Raw genomic sequence first — 14,082 nt, 5'->3', positions numbered from 1 at the left:
GTAACTTCCGACCAGTGAACTCGTACCAGATCGAACTGGTACCACTTCACGGTCGGAAAAATACGAGTTTCCTTGAACGCACCATAACAGTCCTCGTCCCTACGTCGCCACATTCACGGCGTCCCTTGGCTGCACACACAGCCCTGCATGCCGTTCTCTCTCCTCATTGGATAAAAACTGTAGGATACGATAAATGTTTTCTCCTCAGCTCAGAGCAGAGCAGAGGGACTGAGAGACCCGTGTTTCAGACCAAACACCAGTGGCGTAAATATCGACGGTGCAACCGGTGCAGCTGCACCGGGGCCCAGGCGCCGTCAGGGGCCCATGAAGGAAGAGAGAGAGAGAGAAAAAACAGCTGTCCAGAATTGCCACAGGCCCCTGTTTTTGTGAATGGCATAGCTCGACGCGGGTCGGTATAAGGTAACGCTGAGTGGCTGGTATGGGAGGAGGAAATTATCATTTATACAATCACCTTGATACCTGTCAGTCAAGATGAGCGGCGGTTTGAGCCCAGCTCAGGGCAGGCTGGTGTTGATATGGAGCCGCTGTCCGTGGTGCTTAAGCGCTGGTTTGCAGGGTGAGTTTGTGGCCAGTCACTTGTAACTGGGGTTGCCACGAGAACTGATACCTCTACATGCTGACACGCAAAAAATACGCCAGTACCTGCATTTTTTCTCGGCAGACTGTGTCGATCCCTGTCGGGACTGACGCGGACAGAATACGCACGTGAGTCTGAGCAGCGCGAGGTCTCGGTGCGGCTGCAGTCGAGCTCGCGGTCCGTGTATGTGAATGCAGCCGGACCTCGAGCCTTCTGCTCAGTGTGCGCCACAAGTTTGAGCTCATGTAAACATGACAACGTGCCACACGTCTTTCTCTCGTCAGTTGTCATGATGGAAACATGACGCTCTGACAGTGGTGCGGCGTTTGGATCATAACACATCCATGGTTTGGACCAGAGAAAAAACAAACGTGTGTAAATGTAATACATATGTGCTGAAAAATGAAACAATGTGTCATTTTTGCACCAGTTTGTGTAGCAGTTCTCTCAAGTGGCTGTGTGCGTGTCCGTGTGTGTGTGTCCGTGTGTGTGTGTGTGTGTGTGTGTGTGTGTGTGCGTGCGTGCGTGCGTGCGTGCGCGCTTGTGTTTAGGGCAACAGGTATAGGGCACAAAAAAAATATTTGCACCGGGGCCCATCACCATGATGTTACGCCACTGCCAAACACTCTATGTAAGTGATTGCTGTCGGAAGATATTTAAGACTTATATTAACACAAATATATCACTTACTTCTGCTTTAAGACATTTGTGTGTGAATTCACAGCAGTAAATGACAAACCCCCACCTCTTGTATTTATCAGTAGGCCTACAGTATGACACCAGCAAGATAGCAAGTTGATGGATAAACCTGGGGGCTTTGCAGCTTGTAGACCGATCCTACCGATCACTGTTCTGCCAACATGACGCCGTGGTCGTTCAATGTTAAACCGGATGTATCCCGGTCCGGTAAAAGTCAGAGACGAGCTAACGGTTAGCATGGCTAACACGGGAGCTAACGCGGAGCTAACGGCCAGCTAACGGTGTGACTCGATTATTCACAACCAGGGTTCAAACTTAACTTTTTTGCTCACTGGCCAACTGGCTAGTGAGCTTTAAAAATCTACTGGCCAGAAAGATTTTTTACTGGCCAAAAATTATGTATAGCTGTTTTGTATATTTTTCATTGTGTTGAACTGTTATAATACACTCATAAGCATTTTTAACACATATCATAGCTATTAGCATATTTTTGTGTGGAATAAAGGAGTCAAGTTTGCCTTTTTTCCCTAAAAGGTTTATTTTAGGGATGCACATGGTTAACCGTTTAACCATTAACCTATAACAAGAACTTGACCGAATAATACTATCAGTTATTTATATATATTTATTTATTAGCTCCTTATGTCGTCAACTCATGGGGGCGTGTCGACATGTGCAGTCTTCCACTGCCTTCAGTCATATTATTTAGTAGCTAAAAGTTTCACAGGAGGACTGACACTGTGCACCATGAAGGAAGATCAGACAATAAATGTAGCCTACACGGACATAGATGTGGATAGGGGTGCACCGAATGGCATTTTTTGGGCTGAAGCCGAATACCGAATAAAGTCAAAACGCTTGGCCGAATAACCGAATAATACCGAATACCGAAAGTGGTTATAAAGTTTTTAAATAAAATATTTTTTTAAACTTAATTTTCAAAGAAAGTAAATGTTTATTGACTATTCTGACAGTTTTTGAATATTCCAGTTGCCGTTGCTCATCAAAAAAGCACAACAAGTTATATAAAGTTTTTCATTTAGCCTGTATCAGCCCATTGTGAGTGCTGAAAGATCTATGCAAGTACATTCCAAAAAAACCCAGGTGTCTTTTCAAACAGTGGTTCACAACTATAAATTAACTTGTCTTGGACGGTGACAGTCTCATGTTCTCCGGTCAGAACACACAGGAGAACACATGGGAAAGTAATCAGTGGTCTTCTGGAATATACAACAAATTAAATATAATTTTTATGCGTTCAGAAAAAGAAAAAAATACTCACCGAACCGTGATATCAGCTCCCTCCGGGTCTGTTAGCACCGTCGGACGAGGTGAAACGAAAACTGGCCTCAGTGTCTCGGACTTCCAGAGCAGCTACAGCGCAGCGTTGCGACCTCAACCATGGCTGATGAGAGCAGAAATGTTGTTGTTGTTGTTGTTGTTGTTGTGAAAATGGGCGAGCTCGTGAAGACGCGAATTTACACAAAATGGTCACGAGTCAAAACGAGCGTCAAACCGCGTATCTCGCTCGAATCTCGCGTTCGAGCGAAAAAAAAGCGTTCCTCGTGTTGTGTGCACCAAACACGATGAAATAGACGAAGACGCGATGGTCCCGTCGCCAAAAAAAAATCGGGTGTATTGCGTTGCAAAAAAAAAAGTCGCGTCTACCGCGTCTCGCGCCTAATCGCGTCTTTGCGTTACGGCCTTTTACACCGCGGACGTAACGAATAAACGGTTAAGGTGTGAACGAACAACATAGAACAGGACCAGATGTGGCGTTGTTTCCTCTTTTCATCGACAGCTCCACTCTCCCTTACTTACACTAACTACTGTTATTGTTGAGGCCAGAGAATTGTGGGATTTGTAGTTTTTGACCAATCGCAGGTTGTGCTCTTTCTTTTTGTGATTTTCCTGGTTCACACATGTTTTTTTTTTTTAGGGGAAAATGCGAGTGAAATGCTCGCCCATGGTGGGCATAAGAAAATGTAAGACCTGTCTAAAATTATTTAAGACTTGAACACAATAATTCAACAAATTTAAGACATTTTAAAACCTAAAATTTAGATTTTCACATTTTAGGCTTTTTAAGACCCCGCGGATACCCTGTTATTTCATATAAAAGTTTAAGTGCATAGGCTATATTTTATGATGCTGTGTATTATATATTATATATTTAAGACCATCTTAGAATTTTCTAATAATTTTAAGGCCTTAATTTTAGATACATGAATTTAAGACTTTTTAAGGATCCGCGGATACCCTGAGAAGTTGTGTGCTCGCAGCAGGACAGATAATCAGATGGATAATCGGTAAAGTTAATAATTTCACTTAATGTGGCCATGAATAAATTAATTTTGATGTTTCGCCTGTTATTAAACGCAAATCTTGAATAGGTCTCCGCTGTTTTCACATTTAAAAAGGTCTTTGTTGTCTTTGTACAGAGACAATATGAGATTTGCTTGTAGCCACAGCACTTAAAAAACCCACTGTAACCTATTTTCATAGGCACACCAGCCTCGCTTTCAATAAAACACATACTCGCATTCCATAATTGCGATCAGTGAAATATATGAAAACAATTTTTTTTAAAAATTAAAAATGAGAGAAAAAAAATCCAAATTCTTCGACATATTTAAACTTAAAAAAAAGAAAGAAAAAGTAACGCAATAGTTACTTTCCCTGGTAACTAGTTACTATTATAGTGAAGTAGTGGAGTTACTAACTCAGTTACTTTTTGGGAGAAGTAATTAGTAACTATAACTAATTACTTTTTAAAAGTAACGTTCCCAACACTGCGTACCAGTTCGATCTGGTACGAGTTCACGGGTCGGAAGTTACGAGTGGCCGTTATAGTGACTTTCACAGGTAAAACAGGTCGGAAAAACACGAGTGGGTTGCCTGGAACGCTACAAAGTCGTAAATCGTGACTTGAAGCTGTAATTTACGGTTTCAAAAGCCTGCCTGGGACGCAGCATTAGCCAAAACGACCGGATCGCTTACTTCTGCTTTAACTCCCCTTGTTTTATTCCCATGTCAATGTTGTTGTTGTTATTATTTAATCAACCCTTTTTTCTTTTCTTTTTCTCCTTTTTTCTGAATACTGATAGAGAGGTATAGTTGATTGAGAGGTGGCCACTGGACCAGGCTTGTTGACTCTCTCTTTTCGCTCTATAAGTGGAAGCGAAAGTGAAGAAATCAAATTGTTTTGATATAAATAATTTACAGAAGCACTTTCTGAAACTTCAGCAGCCTCTGCTTTGCAAAATCTGGGCAGTGCCAACACAGATCCTCTGAGTCAAATCCTGATATAACACTGACAACAACGAGCCATTTTGTTCATTTTTGTTCACTGAATTTTATTTAGTTATTTATCATTATTATTATTGTTGTTATTATTTCTTTTGTGGTACCCGTCATATTATTCAATCAATATCAATATCCTTTATTTAACCAGGTAAAAAACTCATCAAGATTTAATGATAAATTAATTGATAGCCTCAATGTATCCTTCTCAGCAGCACTCTCTGTGTGGTGCCATGGTCCTGGTGGGTTATGTCCCCAGTCCTGCCAGTCTCAGAATGGGGCCGGTGTGGTGTGGTATGAATGTATTCATCAACTTCCATCCATGTGTTGTACTGTGTTATTTTTGCTGTTGCTGTTGTTGATGGTGATCTCATCCAAGTGGCTTTTTGGCAATCTGTGCACATTTGAAGATTTCATTTGCAAAAGCAGATAAATGCCATTTTGAAAAAAATGAGCTGACGCTTGTTGTTTTCAAGAAAGCTTTATTTTTTTTGAGATATGTCTACTTTGTTACGTCTCATCTCCTTGGTCAAAGCCACTCAACTTTGGTTTGACTGATATCACCTGGTGTAAATAATAATTAATTCTTTTTTGAACATTTTTAAAAAACGTTATCTGCTTTTGCAAAAGAACTCTTCTTTTCTGTTTGACTCATGCTAGATCTTCGACACTGGTTTAGAGAGGCGCTTAGAGAGGTGCTATATAAATAAATAAACTTGAAACTTGATTTCCATGCCACAGCTGCATCTTTCCCAAAATCTACAAACATGGACAGGAGTTATTGCATTATAGGTTATTGCACATACGTTTGGCATTAAAAGAGTTAGTTTAGGGGCCAACCCACTGATTCAGAGTGTCTGACACTCAGAGTGAGGAGTTGTACAGTTTGATGGCCACAGGCAGGAATGATTTCCTGTCGCTCTGTGGTAAATCGTGGTGCAATCAGTCTGGTGCTGAAATAACTCTGCAGTCATCCAGTCAGTACTCTGCACTTCCCTGATTGTCTGGTTTGGTTCAGCCACCAAACAGGACAGACACAGACTGAAAAGGACTATCAAGACTGCAGAGAGAGATAATCATTGGTACCAAACTGCCCTCCATCCAGGACTTATACACCTCCAGAGTCAGGAAACGGGCAGCAAACATCACTGCTGAGCCATCACACCCCGGACACAACCTGTTCACACTTCTCCCCTCTGGTAGGCGCTATAGAACACTGTACGCCAACACAAGAAGACACAAGAACAGTTTCTTCCCACAGGCCGTCACTCTACTGAACACCTGTTTGTGTCATACATTGTCAATAACCATCTAGTATATCATATCAACCCACTTAGTCATCACTAAATCATTTTTCATGCCCCACTGTCACTGCCATAGATATTGCAATACAACCCTGCTGTAAATAACATATATATATATATATACATACATATCATATCATCTGTATATATATATATATATATATATATATATATATATATATCCAGTACTTATTATTTATCCCATTGCACTACTACCTCATTGTTTGCACTACCGACTGACCACCTTAATCCACCTGCCACTTTACTTATCTATGTTTGTACTTGTACGTGTTCTCTGTTGTATTATGTCATTGTTCTCTGTTGTATTATGTCATTGCTCAGTTCTTGTTGCTGTCTTTCTTATGTGTGTACAAGTGAGTGCATAAACCGGAGTCAAATTCCTTTTATGTCTGTACATACTTGGCAAATAAATCTGATTCTGATTCTGATGGCTTTCACCTTGTGAAGCATTCTCCTCTCTGACACCACCGTCAGAGAGTCCATCTTCACCCCCACAACGTCGCTGGCCTTGCGGATCAGTCTGTTGAGTCTGTTGGCGTCCGTTACCCTCAGCTTGCTGCCCCAGCACACCACAGCATAGAGGATAGCACTGGCTACCACAGACTCAGAAATCATCTGAGCCTGCAGATGTTGAAGGGCCTCAGCCGCCTCAGAAAAAAGAGGCGGCTCTGGCCCTTCTTGTACAGGGCATCAGTGTTCTTCCTCCAGTCCAGTTTATTATCAATGTGAACCCCCAGGTACTTGTAGTCCTCAACAATGTCCACATTGACCCAGGGCCGTTGCTAGGTATTCTGGGCCCCCTTAAAGAATACTAAAGTGGGCCCCTCCCCCTAACTTTTCCTTTTTTTTCTTAGACTACGTATGTATTATCGTTTTTTATTTAGCCTTCTTTGTTTTGATGCTAATGCAGCATTACACTGCAAAAACTCAAGTATCTTAGCAAGAATATTTGTCTTATTTCTAGTCAAAATGTAATTTTTAGTCAAAATAAATCTCATTATAGAAGACACATCATATTAAAAGTAGCTTGTTTTTAGACACTTTTTACTTCTTTCAAGCATATTTTCACTTGGAATAAGTAGAAAAATCTGATAGTGGAGCAAGTTTTTCTTCCGTATTACAAGCACAAAAAACTTGCTTTCACTGGCACATTTTTCTATTTATTGTGAATTTAAGTGAAAATGATCTAAAAACAAGTTAATTTTTAGGTAATTAGTCTTATTTTAAGTGGAAAGAGATTCGTTTTGACTAGAAATGAGACATTTGGACAAGAAATAAGACAAATATTCTTGGAAAGAGTTTTTACAGTGTATTATGAGTATTAGTCAGGGTCTTACGCAGAATAAATCAGTCATACAAAGATTAGACTACTGGGGTTTTTTATGGGCCCCACTGGGCGCTGGGCCCCTAGAATTATCATCACCTTTCTCCCCTATACAACGGCCCTGATTGACCCCCTGGATGGAAACAGGGGTCACCGGCACCTTAATTGGCTCTCCTCAGGTCCACCACCAGTTCCTTGGTCTTTGTCACATTGAGCTGTAGATGGTTCTGCGCACACCATGTGACAAAGTTGCCCACAGCAGTCCTGTACTCCACCTCATCACCCTTGCTGATGCATCCAACTACTGCTGAGTCGTCCGAGAACTTCTGGAGATGACAGGTCTCTGTGCAGTAGTTGAAGTCGCTGGTGTACAAGGTGAAGAGGAAAATGCTGATTCGTTGTGAATAACGCTGACCTGCTGAAACAGCTCATTCTTATGAAATGGAAAGTGAAGAAATCAAATTGTTTCGATATAAATAATTTGCAGAAGGGCTTGAACTTGTTTCTATGAAACAAGCAGCCTCTGTTTTGCAAAATCTGGGCATTGACCACACAGATCCTCTGAGTCAAATCCGGTCACTCTTGTAAGAAAATCAAACTGATGAGGATATATCCTGATATAACACTGACAACGACGAGCCATTTTGTTCATTTTTTTTTTTTTTTTTGAACAAATTTTTTATTGTTTTTCAACAAAGACACAGAACATACAATTTGCCATCATGTCAGTTACAGAAATAGATAAAATAAAATAAAATAAAACAAAATACAGTATTGCCATCCATCAATTCTTCCAGCCGACCGCCCCCTATACACCCTCACAGCACATATAGGTGCCCCTCCCCATATTGCTCCGCATACACACAGATTTCACCCATTAATGTAGTCACAGTCATATCAGTATCCTACGCAGTAAGCAGTGATAAATCAAACAGATTAAAAACAAAACAATAGGGTAGTGTGTAAATGCCACACTGCAAACAAGGACACTTAAGGATTCATCTCAGGTGGGCGTGACCATTGTAAGGAAGACTGGCCCCTCTTCACTAGCTGAGTCAATTCGTCAGGTAGGTAGTTAAGCAGAGGAGCCCACATTTCATTAAAGGACCTTTCATTACCCTTCACAACTGCACTAAGTCTTTCATGGGGGAGGACCCGGAATATTTCCCTATACCATAGAGTAACAGTAGGGGTTTATCAGTGATCCAGTTAATTAAAATGCATTTTCTGGCCAATAATAATAATTTGTCGCATAATTTGAACTTCAAATGAGTTAAAGTCACCTCCCTTGATGGAAGGCCGAGGATGAAAAGGCCAGGGTCCTTCCTCATCTTTACTTGAAAAATACCACTCAGTTCCTGCGAGATTGTACCCCAAAATCTTTTTATCAATTTACAATGCCAGAAATAATGGTAGTATGTTCCAACCTCTCTATGACACTTATTACACAAAGGTAAAATCTGACGGTCCATCTTATTTAGTATGTATGGCGTTAAGTGTAGACGGTGTAGTATTTTATATTGTGTCTCTCTCAGTCTGTTACATGTAAAGGTAGATTTAAAAACTTTAATGGCCTCCTGCCAGTCATCTTCAATATACTCTGTGTCAAGATCTTTCTCCCACTTCTGTGCAATGCTTGTGATATCGCCTGTGCTAAGAGAATATAGTAGTGCATAGAAGGAAGAAATAAAACGGGTGAGACCTTTTCGGGAGATGAGGAACCTCTCAACCTCACTATACATGACTGGATCAAGAGGGGGTAGGGTCTTAGATCCAACGTAGTGCCTGACCGAAGAAAGCCATAGTGATGTTCTTTAGGGATACTGAATTTGGACTGCAATTGTTGGAAAGTCATTAGTATCATATTGTCATATAAGTCTCCAATCACACGCACCCCGTTGCCGTGCCACTGTCAAAAATATTGGGACGAAGACCTGGGGGGAAATCCTGATTCCTCGTAAGAGGGGTCAGGAATGAGGCATAACTTCCTCTGCCTAGATGTTTACAAATTTCCTGCCACACTCTAATAGTGTTGTATATAATTGGATTATTCTTGATATCCCTATGTAGCTTTTCTTATCGCTCATGACCAAGCTCCATAGCGAGGATGGCAAAGAGGACCACGAATCTAGACAGGGCTTGGATTCAAGATGAGCATGTAACCATTCCCATAGGAAGCGTGCGTGGCATGCCCAGTTGTAATGAATTATGTTTGGCAGGCCTAGGCCTCCTTTGTCAGAGGGTAGCTGTAATGTTTTTATTTTCTGTCTCGGCCTCTTGCCATGCCATATGAATCTAGAAAATGCCCTCTCTATATCAAGAGCGACCTTCTTGGAGATCCACAGGGGTAACATTTGTAGGGGATATAATAACCTGGGGAATACGTTCATTTTAATTAAACTAATGCGCCCCATAAAAGATATAGGGAGGTCGTGCCATCTATCCAGGTCCTTCTTTATTTTAGTTACTATGGGAGAAAAGTTAAGCTTCCATAGCTCAGTCAGGTCTGGTGAGACTTTTATCCCAAGGTAGGTGAAGCCTGTGGGGGACAATTTAAAGGGGCAGTTAGCAAGTGAAGCCAGGTCAGTCGGACTGCCAATGGCATAGCTCTGATTTGCCATAGTTGATCTTGTAGCCTGAGAATGAGCTGAACTCCTGGATAATTGAGAGAATAGTTGGGATTGATATGTCAGGTTTTGTCAGGAACAACAAGATGTCATCAGCATAGAGTGCAATTTTATGGGTTGTCCCTCCTATCGTCATCCCATGTACGTCTTTGTGTTGTCTAATAGCCTCCGCTAGGGGCTCAAGTGCTAGCGCAAAGAGCAACGGAGACAGGGGGCAACCCTGTCTCGTCCCCCTACGCAGTGGGAAAGGCGACGACTGTGTGCCATTAGTTACAATACAGGCCTGTGGAGAGTTGTAGAGTATCTTAACCCATTTAAGAAAATCTCCCCCATCACCAAAACCTCCCAAGGGCGTCGAATTAAGTATTCCCACTCTACCCTATCGAACGCCTTTTCAGCGTCTAAAGATACAGCAAGTCCTCTATGATTTTCTTTACTTGAGTACTGTATGATGTTCAACAGTCTCCTCACATTTGTGAGGGAGAGCCTATTCTGTATAAAATCGGTTTGGTCTGTATTTATTAGAGAGGGCAAGAGTTTTTCCAGTCTTGTTGCAAGCAATTTTGATAGCAACTTACTATCCACATTAATAAGGCTAATGGGCCTAAATGAGCCACAGATATCAGGGGGCTTATCTTTCTTAAGGATAAGTGTAATGTTTGCTAGATTAAGCGTTGGGGAGGTGACCAATCCCAAAGGAATCCAGATACATTGTCAGTAAGTGGTCCGGCTATCAGGTGAGTCAATTTCTTGTAGAACTCCGGACAGAACCCATCAGGTCTGGTGCCTTTCCCCCTTAAGGGATGCTATGGCTGCACGGACCTCCTTCTCAGTCACTGGTGCCGTTAATTTTTCTTTTTTCTTCCTCTGACAGGGATGGGAGGGACACCTTATCGAGAAACTCCTTCCTCCTCTCCTCAGAAAACTCACATTCAGATGAATAAAGCTTCTGATAAAATTGCCTCATTATTTTATTGATGTCTTTGGTTTTGTAGTGTCTAACCTGATTGTCATCCAGCAGTGATGGTATCGTGTTTGACTCTGTTCTAACCTCTTGCCAATCTTGCTAAAAGACGGCCAGGTTTGTTTCCTGACTCATAGAGCCTATGCTTTGCAAAAAAGATGGCTGACTCAGCCTTTTTAGTTAGCAGTTGTTTAGGGCCGAACGAGCTGCTTCCAATTTTTTAGACAGAAATTTAGAGGGTGCACTTTTAAATTGTACCTCCAGCTGCTGTATTGTATTTTCTAAGCTAAGTTGTTCCTTCATAGCAGCCTTTTTCTGAGCTGTGGTATATGATATAATACTCCCCCTAAGATAGGCTTTAGCCGTTTCCCATAGCAGAGATGGACTAACATCGGGAGTCTTATTAGTAGCAATAAAAACATTCCACTGTTCGGTAATATAATCAATGAATGGAGGACTGCTCAGTAGCGAGGGGTTCATCCTCCAGTGGCGAGAGGAGGGGTCAGTATAAGGAGGACAAATGCTCAGACTTACATGAGAGTGGTCAGAGAGTGAGCATATGCCAATTGAGCACTCCTTTACCCTATCCAAAACCACTCTGGATGACAGGAAAAAATCGATTCTTGAAAATGTCTGATGGGGATTGGAAAAAAAGGTGAAATCTCTCTCCCTGGGATTGGTCATTCTCCAAGTGTCAAACAGTTCTAAATCATGGCAGAACTCTTTTAGTCTGAGGCTCTTCCGAGTGATTGGGCTAGGTTTAGGTGGGGACTGGTCAAGGCTTGGGTCAGGCACACAATTGAAGTCGCCCCCTAATACAACATATGGAGTCGATACTGATGAAACCTCAGATAAGAGCTTAGGGAAAAAGGCAGAGTCGTATGAATTTGGGCCATATATGCAACCAATGAGTATCTGTTCCCCGTAAAGATAGCCTGAGATAAGGATATAACGACCATCATTATCTTTTATGGTTTTCTCTAAGGTAAACGGGAGACTACGGTGGATCAATATGGCTACACCTCTGCTATTTGTGTTGTAGGATGAGTAAAACACTTGGCCCACCCAGGACCTCCTTAATTTGAGATGTTCCAAATCGTTTAAGTGAGTTTCAGACAGTAAGGCTATTTGTGTTTTCTCCTTTTTCAGAAAAGCAAGGATCTTTTGCCTTTTAATGACATTATTGAATCCCATAACATTAAGGGAAACTATTTTGAGATCACTCATAGCATAATAGAGATAAGAAGTAAAATGTTGAGTAATCTAGCAGAGAGCTTTGTGACAGGGCAGAGGGGCTCAGTGTTTTTACCACAAACGGGCTGAGAAATGGACAGCTCCATGAAATATCTTATGGAAGGCTTTCAGATATATGATGGCATAAGTAAATAAACATGACTGAACATCATGAACAAAGTATTCATCCCCAAACGATGAAATCCCAGCAAACACCCAGTTAAAGAATCCCCAGAACACCCCCCCTCCCCAACCCCCCCCACCACCCACTATCCCGGAATGGGCCAATAGTGTGGCGCGTTGAACAACTAGCGGGGCACGTGAAACCGAGCAAAAACATCACTGAGAGAGAAAGAAAAAGAGAAAAGAAAAAGAAAGTCTTCTCCACTCCCCCGCTCACCACGAGCTAAGAAGATCACAACCATACAAACTAACATGGTTATATTTTGACAACCAGCTTGAGCTCTCCATCAACGTTAATTGTAGTGAAATGCAGCATAATGTGAGAGGAAAAAACAATAAAACAGCTAAGAATTAACTTAACCACACAAAGTTTATCTAACACACCTTCTCACAAATTATGAAAGATCTGACCATGTCTGCAATGAGCAAAACAGCGTATTTTTACATCACCTCTAGCTCAGCTCAGTCCGTCCACGTAGGCAAGCGCATCCTTCGGTGAGTGAAAAGAGTGACTTTTTCCTCTGTGGGAGAAACTCAGGGTAGCGGGGAAGCGCATGGAAAACCGTATGTTCATGTCAATAAGTCGTTGGCACACTCCGTTAAACGCACGTCTCATTTCCTTGACTCCACTAGCCAGATCTTGTCGGATGAATATGGTCTGTCCCTCATGTGTCAGCGGTCCTTTCTCCCTGGCCGCGGCGAGGATCCTCATCTTATCCCTAGGGTTGTGCAACTTGATAATCACTGCGCGGGGCCGGTTGGGCTTTGGCGGGCCGAGGGACCTGTGGGCACGGTCAATTTTAATGATGCCCCGCTTGGTCTCCAGGTTCAGCAGTGTAGGCAGCCATTTCTCAAAGAACGTAACCGGCTGTCGACCCTCCGCGTTTTCGTTGAGGTTGAAGATTAAAATGTTGTCCCTGCGGCTGCGTCCCTCAATATCAATGCTCCTCTCAGTCAGGGCGCACACTTTAGTCTCCAGTCCCTTCAGCCTGGACTCCATGGCCGACATGTTGTCCTCCACGTCCGAAACGCGACTCTCAGCTTCGGTGATACGTTTTGTGTTGGACTCCAGTCGTGTAGTAATATTTTCCAATGTGGCTGAGAGATCTCCAAACTTCCTCTCCATCATCGTTGATATTCTCTCAGCGACATATTGTGATATTTCCATAGCGAGGGCTTCGTTGTCCACAGCAGGTGTAACGTTAGCATCCTCGCTAGCTGCCGCGGTCTGGTTCGGTTCTGGTTCCTCAGCAGACATATTTACCGCGGGTTCGGAGGCTTTTTGTGTTCGGCGTGTTGTCTGGATGCTTTTAAGTAAGTTTTTGTAAGGTTGTAATCTTTTAAAATGAGGTTAATAGTGACATATGCTCAGTAGCAGCGGGAGCTCAGCAACGGTCGACTGCTCAGGGTGACGACATCACGTGACTCCCATTTTGTTCATTTTTGTTCATGGAATTTTATTTAGTTATTTATCATTATTATTATTATTATTGTTATTATTATTTCTTTTGTGGTACCCGTCATATTATTCAATCAATATCAATATCCTTTATTTAACCAGGTAAAAAACTCATCGAGATTTAAAACCTCTTTTCCAAGAGTGACCATATGCAGGATTTCTGCTTTTTTTTTTTTACATTTCTACTGTTACATGTTCTGCTTTTACCCTTCAGATACAGCAAGGCCGGCCGCTGGCATAAACACTCTATGCGGTTATAGGGCCACAGCCGTTAGGTGGGGGGCCTCATGATCAGAAAGGTACCGGGGTTCATTCAAGTCATTTAAACATCCTGAGGTGGACACGCACGCTATGAGCTTTATATGTG

Source organism: Trachurus japonicus, chromosome 22 (assembly GCF_045865225.1).
Source record: "Trachurus japonicus isolate A0001 chromosome 22, Traja_1.0".
Classification (NCBI taxonomy): Eukaryota; Metazoa; Chordata; class Actinopteri; order Carangiformes; family Carangidae; genus Trachurus; species Trachurus japonicus.
Note: the sequence above shows the minus strand (reverse complement) of the source record.